Consider the following 12,003-nt stretch of genomic DNA (forward strand, 5'->3'; position numbering starts at 1 on the left):
TATAGTTTTCTGTACACGTATAGTTGCCATCATGAATTTGTACTCGTATTCGTTCTCAGGCATGTCGGATCTTAGTACAAGACTAAATATACTCGTTTAGAAGATTGTACTCATGGTCGTTCTCATACCAAGGAGGACTCTCTGCTTGTATTCGTACTCATGCTGTTTTACTCCAACTTTCAAGTCTTACAAATATAGACAGAGTGATATCGTACAAGACTAAGATACTACTTTTTAAGAAAAAGTCGCCCAGGAAAGAACCTGGGCACGAAAACCAAACTACCGTACGACTGATCCGCTCTCAACCCAAGGCTCTTTGTATCGGGACTGTGACTGTGTGATCATCGTCAGGTGTGCATCACCATTCCCCTCGAAAGGGAACAGATACTACACATGATCTTAGCCAATAGGCCGAGAAGCGATACTCATATATTCATGCTGTTGTGTATACTGTCCTACTGTACAAGTCTCACACACACCCTCTAGATTTATATTCATCTGTTGATTCAACTCATCATGTTGAAGTTCAATATTATGTTGAAATTCATTCATATTAGTATTGCCCCCCCCCCCCACACGATGTGTGTATTGTCTGTCGCAATGATAATTAAAACCGATACTTTACGATGGTAATAAGCTTTGTTTTATTAGAATGTAAAGAACGTGTTTTTTATTACGGCTAATAGCTTTGGCTGAACTTAAAATAAGGGCGTTTTAATTGAGTCTTAAAAAAAGTCAATTAAAACGTTCCGTTTTGGATCCAGATGGCTTCATATTTCATCCATTGGGTATAATAATCACTGTACGTGAGGAAATAACTTTTGTTAATAACAAATTTTCTTAGAATGTTAACTTCAGAACGTAGTTTTGCTTACGGCTAATAAACTTAAAAATCAGGGCGTTTTAATTGAGGTTTAAAACGTCATTAAATAGTTCCGGTTTGGATCCAGATGGCTTCATATTTCATCTTTTGGGTATCACTACAAGTGAGGAAATATTTTTTGTACGGAAGTGTATTAGGGGCATCACGAAAAATCAAAGCAAATACAGTAACATATCATCGAAATACAAATATTCTCATAGCCCCCCCCCCCCCCAAAAAAAAATTAATAAATTAAACCAAAATGAAAAATAGAAGAAAAATTGCACCCTACACCATTATTATAATTCAACATAATTGCAGCTTCTTTATCAGATATTCATAAAAAAAACTTGTCGGTAAAACATTGCGTCACTTTTTCAAATCTGAATAGAAACATTCCAAAATTTACGAACCACACTATGCCCGGTGATGACTCATGATATCGTGTAATGTATATGCATGTCCCTGGTACACAAACTGAGGGTCGCGATCCTTTCTAGGGTGCCATGAAAAGTTGGAGGGTCGCCAAAGAAAAAAAAACTCGAAAGAAAAAAAAGGGGAAAAAAATGCAGGTATTTGTGGCCAATACGGTAAGTGGGAAAATGTTGAACATCAATTACCTCAAATGGTGCAAAATATTGCACCAGTTTACGAAACATTTCTCAATAGGGGAGGGGATACTTATTCCCCTCCCCCACATCCATTTGAGAAATTGTAGTATAATATACCACTCATCATCTATTCATAGAGGAAAATAAGGTTTCACAATTAAATACATTTTGATAAAATTCTAGGTAGAGAGAAAATTGACAGCTGTGGGCAGACATTTCATATGTCAAAAAGGACAGTCACGGTGAACATACTTTATGGCACTAATGGCGGGCCATATGAAAGAAACACTTCATCCCCTCCTCCCCTCCCTCCCCTCCCCCCATCCATATTACACAACAGAACATTGTATCCAGCACTACTGTACTAAGGCCATGCATATTGCAAAGATTTTAACATCATATACGGTGACAAGACAACCTGTCACCTTTAAACATTTCAAATATGTCTTTTTGTTTGTATCTTCGGATTTCATAAAGTGTAAACATGTGGAGGGTATTAGTTAACTGCCCCTGTTAATTAATACCTTGTATACCCGCATATATAAACATATCTATACCATATATAGATAAATATCGTGCAGGGATTGCCTATAAAATCGATACAAATGGTCATTTATAGATGGGCGTTAACGTTCCATAAACACAGTCACAATTTTTCTAGCTCCCAATATAAACGGTCATGGCGGCTAAATTAGGGTTTGATAATCTTAAAGCATGAGCTATCATAATGTTAGGTAGGACAAGTACTTCGATATACGCTTTAGCGGCCTAAGACAGTGAATTCAATGAAACAATTAACTGCGGTGTGACCCTGAATGTAAAGTATGGCGCGCCTTTTGTGCTGACTGGCGGCATATTAAGCCGTTACAAACGGCGCGCCATAGTAAAGTTACATGATAACTGTAGGCTAATACTATCAACGATCCATGCAAGCGATTTTCGTAACATGACTTGGTTTGTCATCACCTCCAATTTAGTGAAAATTATAGAGTATAGGATAGTTATCTATAGATAACAAAGAAGAGGATATTTTTCTAATAGGATCGTAAGTCAACAAGTACGACCCATTCTTGTAGATCGAATCCAGTCTGCGAAGATAAACATTACGGTTTGAGATACAACAACATCATGCCAAAACCATTCAGCACAATGCATGTAATACCATCCCATACCCCATGCAAATCCATATATAACACGGTGCAAGGCAAAGCCAAACACCGGAAAAATACGGAATAAAGATTAATGTATCCTCAATTTAATACACTTATAGGCTAAGGGGAAAATGAACACTTTCAAACAAGCAGCGGGTGACAAAATTGTCCCGGGGACCCGACCTGATTCTGGACGCCCCTCGATCAGCAAATTTTGGTCAGCTAATTTGGTATGGGAGGCGAAGAAGAAGTTGATGGAGAGAGGCCCTGCTTTACACTTTCACATATTATTTGGCCTTAGTTAACGTGACGGATTGTAGTCAGAGCATCAGAACCAGAAATGCCATTATAGACTGGAGGCCTATACATGGACATCCGCAGTACGCGATGGACTAATGGGAAATACCCCACACTTCCCGCACCCTTCCCACCCACCCCCCCCCCCACCCCCAAAAAACCCCTCACCGCCCGCCCGCCAGCCCGCCCGCCGCCTTCCTACAATATCTCTGTTCGCCACCTGTACAAAATATTCTCTTCTTTTAAGTCTCTTCTCGATTTCGAAAGTAGCGCGAGAATACAGAAATTGAAACCTACATTGTGTATTACTGTACGTATTATCTACATCATTATTATTATTATAATAATGCTATAGTCAGTCGCGCACTTGATGCCCTACTTTCGAGAAAACCAATGTCCTTAACAACCGATATTTTTTTTATATTTCTGTCTGTCCGACGGTTAGACATATGGCTTTCTTGTAACTCGGAAACGTATATAGGTTTAAGAGGGGAAAGATTTATCCAAATTCTGTCTGTCGTTTCTCTTTAAGTTTTAGGGAGAGAAATATTACTATGTCATTATCTCCTGGGGTTCGATGCACCCGCTGGGTCTTTGGCGCCGAAAACTTCGCCATGTTGAAGGCCGCATCGGTGTTCTGTACGTCCGTAGTCTTGGCCAAGCCGTTGAAAGGTACACTTGGCTGTTCATACTAGGGTCTTAACAAGACTAGTTCGTCAGAAGCGCCAAATGATATACGCTTGTTTCAAGTCCCCATGTTTGCTGGAAGGATCACTGATCCAATGGCAATTGACGCTCTAGTCCGCCCAGTGTATATGTAAGAGCATTTAATTATTTTTCCTCCTCCTAGTTGTCTTTCTGTTTTCTTCGCTTCTTTTTTTTTGGGGGGGGGGGTGGACGGAATCGGGGGAAGGGGAGGGGTTAAAGTGGACATGCACGAAACATAGACTCTGACATGTTAAATCAAGCTTTCTGGCTCATATTTAAATTTTCCCGGGCAGACTCGACCCTCGTTCCCCTTTCTCTTCCATTAGAGCTGTGACAAACGACAATGTTATATGTGGAACCATGCATACTCGAAGGATGTTGCTTGACGATAGTTCGAAGTCAAAAGATCTGTGTTGATAATTTGTTGATGTCAGCCGAAAGAATAACAACATGCATGAAACTGCTTTTGTTCAACCAACTTGCATAAAATTGCAGGAGATTGTTTTAGCGCCAATGTTTCTTCATGAAATTTATCAAGAGAGGTCATGGTGACACCATTTATAACCCAAAACAATTACCACTTGGTAAAGTGTCATTAGAGAAACCATGATGTAATTATAGGACTAACAGTGCTACGAAGTTAGCATGTGTGCCCGTGTCATGCCGTGCTATGTAAGCTAGCTGGACTTCTCATTGCGACTTGAACCGACTTGACTTGATTTTCAGTATAGAGAAACCCGGGTGTGAGTTACGGACTTATATATCACACAACCAAAAGTAACATTTTAACAGAACGACAATGATCCTCGTTCACCAATGGCTTGATGAGTTGACGATAGTTTTAGTGCAGGGTGTGAAATTCAATAGTAGTCAGTGTCGTATATTATGTGTTCATTTGTGGTCATGTTTGGGTGTGCGTTCGTCTGTTAATGTTATCATATGCGGACGGATACAAAACATCATTTTGGTCAACTTAAAAAGAATCAAATTTCGGTAAAGACCATGATTTGGCCATTTGTTTTCGCGTGTTTTTCCTGCTCATTTCCGCTTTTAGTATAGTAAGGGGGTCAACGACCTTCTAGTACACACACACATCGATCACACAGGAAACACATTAGTGTTTCAGTTTTAAACTCCAACGTAATTGGAAGTCATTAGACTTTACGGATAGTAAGAACCAGTCGTGAGTTGTCCGACCCCTGCAGGAATGCAGGAACGATAGAAATAAAGAGAAATGTTGAACATGATTTCGATGATGATAGCCTATATAACAATGGGAGTTGCAAGACCACAATCAATTAATGGTCGCTAATTCTGTGTAACGATTTCGCGACAGATATGATCTTATACATACAATTAAACTGATCATCGACTGCTACTCATACATTGTGGACAAGAAATATTAACATCATGTGTGGACCGCTTCACCAGACTTGAAGTAATGATGAACGAAACTTGTTTAAAATTGAGGGCGTCTTCTTTGTGTGCAATTTCAAGCTCTCATGCAAGTAGGTGTCGTACAACAATGTATGTATTTTAGATCCTCCTGCAAGCAGGAACTCACGAAGAGCCTAATTGGCTTATCAAGCCGCAAGCCGACCGAAGTCAGTCTCTTAGAGTCATATTTAACGTCCATGATTATGAATTGTCAATTGTCAACAACTCTGTAACTGGACGACATACATTAATCTTGGAGTGACTCGAACTGGGGACCTTATGATTGGAAGGCACCGGCGTTAACCACTGAGCTAACACTCCTTGAATCGTTCATATGAATCGTTTCATTGACTTACACACTAACCTCGTCACTTTCAGGGCCCACCTTAGCATAGATACAAGTTTTCAACTGGCTTAGCCTATACCCACCAAATGATAGCTGAGATCTTGGCCTGTCATGAATACTTGCAAATTTCCGTTAAAATGTTGAGCTAGAAGAGGAGCAAGTTTAGCATACTGAACCCTAACTTTGCTTGCTCGGAGTAATATCAACATTTAAACCAAGGAATTTCTAAAATGGTTTATATCACCTTCAATCCTTATTTTCACACCATCTGTACTTTAAATTATACTCTTTCACAAAAAGGAAGAAAAATCAGTGATGGTAACTGATAATATGCTAAAACAAGCATTAAAATTAGATCATGTTAGGTCTTTTTGCCAACAATAATGTTTAACCTTTCGAGCTGATCATGTAAACTATTGTAATTGTGGAGAAATGTGCTACGTTTGAAACTACAAATAAACATCTTACAAAACTCTTCATATATTAGATATTTACCTCAGAGGTTCCTGTGCAACATATTTTAGATTTTTTAATAATTTATCAACAATGGGTGATATTTAGCTCAATCAATTTTGGGTAAACAATTTTCGGAAGAAAGTCATATAGGCCTGCTAACTACATTAAGTGAAAAAGATATGATTCAGGCTAGTGGATACAAAATTTCTCAGGAGAATTGCTTAGCTATGGTACGTTGTGTAGGCCTATATCATTTTTATAAAGGTATACTGGGGAAAAATAACGAATGACAAAAAACATTATTATTGTCTTTATGAAGTACAAATCATTTATGTAAGTCTGTATGTGTGTGTGTGTGTGTCTGCTATAGCGTGCAAACGTTTACGTAGGCTAATTGCACTAATGTCTCAATTCTGAAGATATTGGTTATATTTAGCTGATAAGTGGTACGGTACTACAGTGGTGTCGCCAGACATTTGGAAGGTGAAGAGGGCAGCAAACTAACAGCAATTATAAGGGAGAGGGGGGAGGGTGTAACAGAATGCGGATATGCAAACTGGCGCGAACCCATTTCGGCGTGCATGGAGCTCCTGTTGGAGGGGGGAGGGGGAGGGGGACAAAGGGGGGAAGCCTCCTTTAGATTTTCTAAATATATCAGCTTATTATCAGCAGAATTTTGGAAGTAGACGTAATTAAATTATAGTCAGTACTCAGTAAAAATAAAAGGTTGTGCCTGGCCTAAGCTTTATTTTTCGGAAATATTAAGTTCATTTCTTTCTGTCTTCTTTTTTTTAGGGGGGGGGGCACCAAGTTCATCATTCTTAAATAAGTAGAGTCATTTATGTTTGAACTCTTCATCCTTTCAAAACTTCATATACTGGCTGCATGCATTCCGTCTATATAAGTTGCAGACCGGTGCCAGAGCTATAAACACAGGCCTATAGGCTTCAAGATATTCGAATAAATGAGATGTTTGCGTAAACATAACTTTGTATTAACTATAGTCACCTTTCTGTTTACCGTTTATTTTGTGAACGCATTATCTGTTGTTCATGACACGATTATAACGTTTTCTTAACTTTACAGAGATTGTATATAACCGACCGATAAGATTATAATGGTCGGACAATGACTGAGGTGAAAGGCCAGTCTTAACTATATATGATTGCACCACGTACGATGCATTGGGTTATCTCTTATCGGGGACTCTGCTCGGTTCACTTACAGTACCCCCATCTGACTTTCTGGCAGACGTACGTGCGTTTACATCAGCATGCGTGTGTATATATATATTCAGTTACATATCCTAGTTCACGGACATCGATCCCAGGAAGCAAAATCTCTAGTGGTTGCACAAACAAGATAATATGATACCATCACGATAGATTGAATAGTCTGTTTGAGATTATCTAAAGCTGTCATAATTATTAACAGCTAATTAATTCAAAAGTCATACACATCGTGCCGCCAATAAAAGTGTGCCTGTATCAAATTATAATATTGTTTACAAATAAATATACTTGATCGATCGTATACATGAATTTTATAGAAATAAATACAACAAATGGTTAGTTATGCATGGAATCATAATATGTACAGGGGATGGGGTAGGTGATGGTGGTAGGGTTGAGGGAGTGAGGGTAAAAGGAGAAGGTATTTCTTACAGACAATGTGTGTAAGCTTCTGATCAAGTGCATTTGCAGCTATGGAGGGATAGTATCAATAAGCCCCCCCCCCAATCATATAAACGTATCGATGCCCCCCCCCCCCGGACTATACCACCTGTCTTTCCCCACAGATGCGATTTAATATTAGATTAATTCATTCTTTTTTTTTCCTGAAAATCCTAATGATCTCTATGTCATAAACGAAGGTGACATTTTCTACTCAACGAATAGAAATGAACTTATTCGAAATATGTTTGTTCTGGAAATCGGGAAGGGTTCTGGAGAGACCCTACGAGGCTGATCTTACCCTCACAGGTACGGCCATACTCTCTACATCAGGGTTTCCCTAACTTTATCCCCCCACGATATATATATATATATATATATATATATATATATATATATATATATATATATTGCTGAAGTAAAGAGAAACATACATTTTTGACCTCCAGGAAATGTTTGACCTACAGGAAATTTTGACGGTTCGAATTGACCATTAAATCTAGACATAAGTTTGGTTTCGGGGGTTACTGAAACCCTCATGGCGGATGTTTTTTGAGGCTATAATAGGTTGATTAAAATACTCTTCATGAAACGATTGAAAGTTCGACGGGAGAATGTACTTTGTCGTCAAGTTTCTTTATGGTATTTTCATTTGTGATGTAAACTTGACTCTTTCGGAGAGAAAAAAAGAAAGAAAGAAGGAAAGAGCATCGTAATTGCTTTAAAAATATGCGACAGGAATGTCAAAAATGGCGTATCATAAAGTTGTATATTTATTTGTTTTTCGACAAACAGTCGCACAGCCAGGTATCTATTTATCAAGGGAGCTCGTGGGTAAAATAAGTGGGAGGAGGATGGGTGGTATGGGACGACCCTGTAGGGTGTGGGGGGGGGCTAAGTATGAAGAGAATGTGGGATGTCTCGTGAGCTTGGTATTGCCTGCATATGCGTAGGAGCCCAATTTGATATGGGGGGGGGGGTGGAGCTGTAACGACTTGCCCGAAAAATATAACCAAAATTTTTCGCGCGTTCAACATGTTAATGTACTTATCATATAGGTATGCATCGGTTATTACATCGCATGCCAATAACATACAATCATTTGCCGTGTTATTACCATTCCATATTGTTTAACATTTTTGGGGAAGTCGTTACAATAATCATGATCATAACAATATAAATTTAACCATTGAAAAACACATTGCAATTTATTTTTCTTTCAGTAGGTGCCCTAAAAATTCTCAGAATATTGCCCGAAGTTTCACAAAAATATTTGGTTAGGGCTGCAGCCCCCCACACCCCACCCCCCGCCTACTACGCATATGATTGTCTGGACGAATCCCGTACCAACAACTTGAAGGCACATACCACTTCTGTTTACGTCTTACATAATTCCCGGCACATTGATAAGTAACGGTTATAACAACAAAATTAGTCAGCGCGTGACTTAGCCTCTTTAAAGGTTCTGAAAATGTTCTGGAAGATTTCGATGGGTTTAAGGGGTGGGATGATGGAGGGGGGGGGGCGATTCAAGAGCGAGAGCTCGGGTCATTCACCATTATTTTATCTAAGTTGCATTTTGACGCAAAGCCATAAATGTAATCTATATAATAGAACTGTTTTGAACTCGGGCAGTCAATTGTCAACCACACTCTGCTGTTTAATGAAAGGAACAGTGGCGTAGGAAGGTACTTTTGAGTGGGGGGCTGAAGACTGATGGCCGGCCTGGGGGAGGGGTCTAAGGGGAGGGGTGTCCCCTCCCCTTTGGATTATTTTTGCATTGAGTCCAGGTGGCTTCAGATGCAATTTGGTGCAATATAGCATACTTCAACACCCACTCCATTTTGTAAACTTAATTTTGTATTTTCACCTGGCCAAATGAGATTTTTTTTCTCATTTGGAAATGAAAAAGGGGTTTTCTGACTTGCGAAGCGGGGGGGGGCGGAATGATACTTCTGCCCCTCCACATTTCCCCCCCCCGGTTCCTACGCCCTTGGAAAGGAAACAGACTAAGGCGTAGGCGTGTTGGTACTTATCCAGCTATTCATGCTGGGACATGACTGGCAGTTGTAACCTATTAATATGATCAATGAAAAAGTACCCGGAAGTGGGATGCCTATGAATGAGCCAGGCTAAAGACATGATGAAGGGCTACTTTTGTTGTTGATTCGGTTTGCCGTTATTCATGCTTATTTATCATTAAATTGAGAGAAGATTACTAGAAAACCTGAAAAAGGTGGAAAAGTACTCACCCTTCCTGCAGATACGTCACAACTTGGAACACTCCCCGCTGACACAGAAAGAGACTTCCGGTCCTAAAACGAGGTCCGGGGCAACGTACAAGACATTACTGGACTATCCTAGCAGTACTGATCCTATATCAGCTATTCAACACAACAGTTGATTCAAATTCTTGTGACTGGCATTCTGCATTTCAATCATTTCTCAAACAAACATAAACATTCTCTGGGTCAGTTGAAATGAAGTATCACAAAATTGGCAAAAAGACATAAGTAAAGTTATTGAATTTCAGACCAAACGGGGATTATGGCGATTAATGAAGAATGCTTGTAGGCACTCCGTATGCGTTTATACCTAATTTTGTTTTCATACATTCGTCTCCCCCCCCCCCTCCCCTTCCTATTTGGATCTATAGAACTTCTCCTTATGTCCTATATTGTGCAGCCCCATCCCCTCCATTACGAAGGGCGTTCGTTTCTATCTCTTTCTTCTTATAATGGTCGATGTGAGATTTCTCGTAACGGACACCGTCGAACTAAGTTGATGGATCTTGTTTTAACGCGACTGTTTATGTTTTCGTTTCCTACGTACCTCCAATTATACATGCATTCCATAGTCTTGTACAGACCATAATGACAGCTAATTTGAATATTTCTTCTTACAATGCTAGAGGGCCCTGCGACAAGGTAAACACGTCGTTAACTATTTTGCTTATTTTTATTTACAAAGGCGCAATCCAGACATTATTTTGAGTCTGGCAGCTGTCGCAATGATGTAAAATATTGGATACATCGGAGCGAGGAGGAAGTATCCTTTACGTACATGGGTCTGACGACCACCAGTCTGCGATCTTTTAAAGCCTAGTTTATCTCATGATAATAAAAACAGAAATCTGCCCTGGCGGTAGAAAACTCATTTTTTGACATTAAAACGTCATAATCGTTTTCTTACAATATCAGGTATCTAAGCTCCTAACAAAGATGGCCATGATTTCTTCGAAAACATTTTCTAATCGTTTAATTAAGATACAGGGTGATACCATTATTTTGGCGGGAGATCTGCATATAGTCTGGACAAGAAAGGTAGTTTTGTTCATATGAAGTTTAAAACACATGAGAAATGTCTTACATGTAACGGCTAAGTATGACCTAATAAAAATTTGGAGAAATCTTAACCACTTTCTTTAAAAGTTTCACCTGTAGCTCTAACATTACTCCTGGTATCCATTGAAGGTTGGACTATTTTCTTGGAGGTACGCAGGAAAATCAGTCACAGGGTTGTATACTCATATTAGAGTCTATATCAATCCGCCGAGAGTTCAGGAAAAGTGTCAAAGAGCAGCACATGATAATGATATCAATCAGGATCTGTATTTCTGTGGCTTGCATGTTGATGAGCATGAATGGAAGTACATGTGGTGCAAAATAATGGGTCTCCCGGGAGCAGCGTACGAAAATTGTTTACTACTGAGTAAAGAGGTTTGTTAATACTGACGAAAACTTCTGGCCCTCATAGCAAAAAAAAATCTGCATGATCATGATACGGAAAATTGATGGTACCATGAATGGCCAACTTGTCAGCTATCCAGTGATGGATAGCAAGTTTAGCTATAGTGAGAACTTTTATCTAGACTTAGAGAGACCACATTACTTTAGTGTGTAAGTCAATGGGGCTTTTAATAGGCGTATGCTACCACAGGTGTTGTGAATTCTCCTTACATTCAGTCTGGCCATTGTTTTACTATGTACTTTTTTGTTTGTTTTGCTTTCTGTGAATAGAGGAGCAGGTTTTGGGAATTTAACAAGTCACTTTCAAATGATCTCAGTTTTATTAGCAACATTAATGATCACATTTGCCAGATTTTAAGCTGTAATTGTTATCCTAGACATCCCTAACGAGCCTGGGAGTTCTTAAAATGTTAATTCGTTCCACTAGCATTTAATATCCGGAGGATATGGTAAGAAAACATGGAGAGAAGGAGGAGTTGCTGATTATATTCGGATTGTTTCCCTAAAACAGCGTTTTGTACGTTAAAGAGTCAGTCACCAGATCATAATACTTGCCCAATGGAAAGCCAGTCAAATGTTTCAGGGTACAATCATCAGGTCCTGGCCTAGATAGGTGGAAGAAAAACTCAAACAGATTTGTTTAAACCTCGAAAAAAGAATACGAAATAAATTCCTTTTGAAAGCTCCAGGCTGATAAATACAACACGGATTAG

At 39.2% G+C, this 12,003-nt stretch overlaps 1 pseudogene; it reads right to left on the reverse strand.

Annotated features, from left to right (window-relative positions):
• Nucleotides 1-220: 220 nt before the first annotated feature.
• On the reverse strand, nt 221-423 carry LOC139975479 (U2 spliceosomal RNA; annotated as a pseudogene).
• Between the last annotated feature and the right edge of the window lie 11,580 nt (nt 424-12,003).

The sequence above is a fragment of the Apostichopus japonicus genome, chromosome 10 (assembly GCF_037975245.1).
Source record: "Apostichopus japonicus isolate 1M-3 chromosome 10, ASM3797524v1, whole genome shotgun sequence".
In the NCBI taxonomy this organism is placed as follows: Eukaryota; Metazoa; Echinodermata; class Holothuroidea; order Aspidochirotida; family Stichopodidae; genus Apostichopus; species Apostichopus japonicus.